Here is a 3,911-nt window from a genome sequence, read left to right as displayed (position 1 = left end):
CCAGTTTGGGCGTTTAACTCACACTTTTGTGCCAGTTCCGGCGTTTAACACCGGGCAGTCTTGAGCTGATTTGGAACGCCAGTTTGGGCCATCAAATCTCGGGCAAAGTATGGACTATTATATATTGCTGGAAAGCCCAAGATGTCTACTTTCCAACGCAATTGAGAGCGCACCAATTGGGCTTCTGTAGCTCCAGAAAATCTACTTCGAGTGCAGGGAGGTCAGAATCCAACAGCATCTACAGTCTTTTTCAACCTTTGAATCAGATTTTTGCTCAAGTCCCTCAATTTTAGCCAGAAAATACCTGAAAAATCACAGAAAAACACACAAACTCATAGTAAAGTCCAGAAAAGTGAATTTTAAATAAAAACTAATAAAAATATAATAAAAACTAACTAAAACATACTAAAAACATACTAAAAACGATGCCAAAAAGCGTATAAATTATCCGCTCATCACCTATCATGTAGTTGCTATAGGCTTTTTTTTAAGTACTAAGCCTGGCCTGGCCTGAAGCCTATTAAAAGGCCTGATAAATTTTTTTTATAAAAATAAAAATATTCTTTAAAAAAATATTTTTTAATAAATATATTTATATGTAATATAACATATTTAATATTTATAAAAAATTTAAATTTTAAAATATTTAAAATATACAAAACTATTTATAATTAAATATAATAAATTTAAAATATCTCATAATTTTGTTAATAATAAAAAATTATTTATATATGTAATTATGTATTAACAGTCTCAGACAGGCTTGACAGGTCAATAAGACTAATTAGTGAACTTGAGCCTGGCCTATTAACATAATAAGACTTTTATAAGAGTCTCTGTGCCTATTTTATAATAGGTCAGGTCAGACCAGGCTAAATACAGGTAAGACTACAGACCTCTAACAGACCGCCTGCACCCTGTAATTCCAACTTATAATATTCATAAAAAACAAGAAACAGAAGAGAAGCCACAAGAAACAGAAGAGAAACCACAAAAAATAGTGACTAATTCAAGGCTGAAGCCTAGGCTGCTTCGTTCACTGGTGCAAGGGAAAGTTCCCTGGTCTTTACATTCCCATCCCCCGAATATGCCAACGCCACATTAGGTGGTCTCCCTATAGTGGTCTTGAGCCTGTGCCCTAATTCAAGACGGGGAATGGAGGAAGGAGACGAAGGAGGATCAGTCATGGGATTATCACAAACAACGTAATCTCTGAGGGATGAACTCACACCTTTCGTTGCAATGAAGTCTTCATATTGATCCCTTACAATTTGGCGCATGTACTCCATGACTACTCCTTCCATAGCTTTCGTGTCCAGATTTTTCTTTTTGGGGGGAAAGGTGGGTGTAACCTTAATTTTTTTTTTTTTTGGTTTACAAGGAGGCTTAAAGCCCAAGAGGAAAAGAAACTAAAATTTCAAACTAGAGACCATACGGGGTAATAAAACCCAATTACTTTTGGGTTGGGTTTGGTCCCTCTAACATTCTACTTAGGCCCAATTTTAGTGAAGAGAGATTTTTTTTTCCTTGTTGAGGATTCTTGCCCGCACCATGCCTTAGTACTTTCTTTTGGATGGGTTGTTCTATTTCTTTTTCTTTACGGGCCTTGGAAATGTCAAGCCTAGCATTAGTGGCCTCTATAGATTCCTCATTCCCATGCAATTCACTATCATGCATGATTAACGCACCTCCCTCATGCAATGCATTAAAACGAGATCCATTATCAACTAGGCAAGGATCACCACTAATAAATATCTCCTAATTTGTATTCAATGTTCCTTGATTTTTTCCACCAAATCCATGATTGGTTGATCATTTTTTCTTTCTAATTGGACGTTTAAACATCATCCATGGCTCGAAACTTGGTGGTGCTTGATCATAACTCGATTGATGTTGATTTTCAGGTTTTTTATTTTTTAAATTTCCTTTTTGGCAATCATCTTCTTCAAGATTCTGATTACTTTGACTGGTGGCTACCCTTTCGACGGCCTCATTTTTTTGGTTATCTGTGTTTTTCCGGTAGCTCGGTGCACTGTTTCGATCAGTGCCCATATTTGGCACAAGAAAAACATATTTGATGGAGCTCTTCATATTCAACGTTCAACACAGTCTCAAGAACTAAAATCTTGGAGATTAACTTTTTTGCAAGATCAATCTCTACACATATCTAAGCAAAGCAGCCTCTAGAATGGATAGAGGTGGTACGATCTATTTTGAGCATGTGACCTAATATGGAACCAACTCTCCACAAGAACCGATGATTGTATAATTTAATAGGAAGATTTGGGATGCAAATCCAAGCTGCGATCTTTCTGACTGCTTTCTCTAACTCTAAAAAGAAGGGTCTCCAACGTTGAACAACCAAATAATGTCCTGCTACCATCCAAGGTCCTTTCATCAGCACATGTGAGTAATCTGCTTCATCTATAAACTGAACCAAAAAATAATCATAATTCATATCAATCACATTAATCTTACATTTGATGGCCCAGTCTCTTCTGAGTCATTGCTCCATAAAACCAAGGCCAACTCTCTTTTCCAACACTTTAACGATGAGTGCAGTTTTCCACGGCTTGCACCAATCCTCAAACTCTTCTTGAGAAACTGGAATCTTGGGACATGGGTCAAAAGATTTGTCCTCTTGATCTTCTTTATCCGCATCATTGTACCACCGGTCCTCAGGATTAGGTTCATCTTCATTAATAGGATCACCTTCCGGGTTATCTCCGGGAGAATTAGGTCCTGCCGGTATGAGAAGTGATTTCTTGTATGACACTTTGATCATGTCTTGCGAAGCCCCTTCACATGGATCAACAATTTCCATGTTCTCGATAGGTTCATTGAGATTAACATGCTCTCTAGTTTTAACTTTTTTAGTGCTCCGTTCAACGAAGTCTTCAACTTATCTCGTAATCCTGACCCAGCTTTCTTTGGTCATAACTTGACGTTTCTTTTTGTTTTAAAACTGTTCACACTTAAAACACTTTTTTAGTGTTTTAAATTCTCAATTTACATAGATGACAATTTAGTTAAACATATTAAATTCTCTATTAGTTTTAATTATCAACTTCATTAATTATATGTGAGACTTTATATAAACAAAAATTATTAGATGAGTTAATATATTTGACCAAAATATTCAATATAATACGTTACCTTAAATAACATCTTCACATGAATACATGTTGATAAATATTCATCAAATAAATAAGTGAAAGCTCTAACTCTACTATCACTATTTTTTTTTTAATCATTTTCTCTTTTTCTTTTGGGTCGAGATGGTTACGTATTTTACAGACCTTTTCAAAGCCCATCAGTACTCTTTGACCAGCCCAACAACCCATTACGGATCCCCAACGACCCTAACCGAATAGCTGAGATACATTCACTCGTATTAGGGTTTGTTCGCTCAGCCGCCACAATTTTCTTTCTATAAAATCATCGTCTCTCTTATTTGTATCTCCTCCCTCACCTCCTCCTTATTGCAGTGTGTCTGAATTATTTTTCTTCCTCTTTATTTTCTTCTTATATCGCGCGACGTTATGGTTGCGGTTATTGGAGTAGTCTCTTAATTTTATTTTACTCTCACGGTTAGAAGAGGGAAGGCGAAAAATGATGAATCCAAATTATATCATTTGGGTGATCATCAAATATTTCATTTATTTGATATGATCAGAAATTTTACCGCTACGTTCTTTCTGATTCCTCTTCCCATTAGTTCTAGTCACCTTATTACATTTGTTTTTGTTGTTTTCGTCTATGAAATTCCGATAACTGATTTTTGAATCGCATGAGTGGTAGTAGAAAACAAAAAAGGGGGTTTGTTGCGATGATTATAAAAATAATTCCTCGTTCTGAATGCTATTGTCATGGCATGAGAGACACGTTTACACCCATAGAATATGAGCACA

At 35.9% G+C, this 3,911-nt stretch overlaps 2 non-coding genes across 2 annotated transcripts; both read left to right on the top strand.

Annotated features, from left to right (window-relative positions):
- The first annotated feature begins 3,604 nt into the window (after positions 1–3,604).
- On the top strand, positions 3,605–3,709 carry LOC130972365 (small nucleolar RNA R32/R81/Z41). Its single transcript, XR_009083548.1, has one exon. It is a non-coding gene; the product is annotated as a small nucleolar RNA R32/R81/Z41 (small nucleolar RNA).
- Positions 3,710–3,820: 111 nt separating this feature from the next.
- Positions 3,821–3,911, top strand: LOC130972382 (small nucleolar RNA snoR8a). Its single transcript, XR_009083564.1, has one exon. It is a non-coding gene; the product is annotated as a small nucleolar RNA snoR8a (small nucleolar RNA).

This window comes from Arachis stenosperma, chromosome 3, assembly GCF_014773155.1.
Source record: "Arachis stenosperma cultivar V10309 chromosome 3, arast.V10309.gnm1.PFL2, whole genome shotgun sequence".
Lineage (NCBI taxonomy): Eukaryota > Viridiplantae > Streptophyta > Magnoliopsida > Fabales > Fabaceae > Arachis > Arachis stenosperma.
Note: the sequence above shows the minus strand (reverse complement) of the source record. Positions and strands in the feature narration are given on the sequence as shown.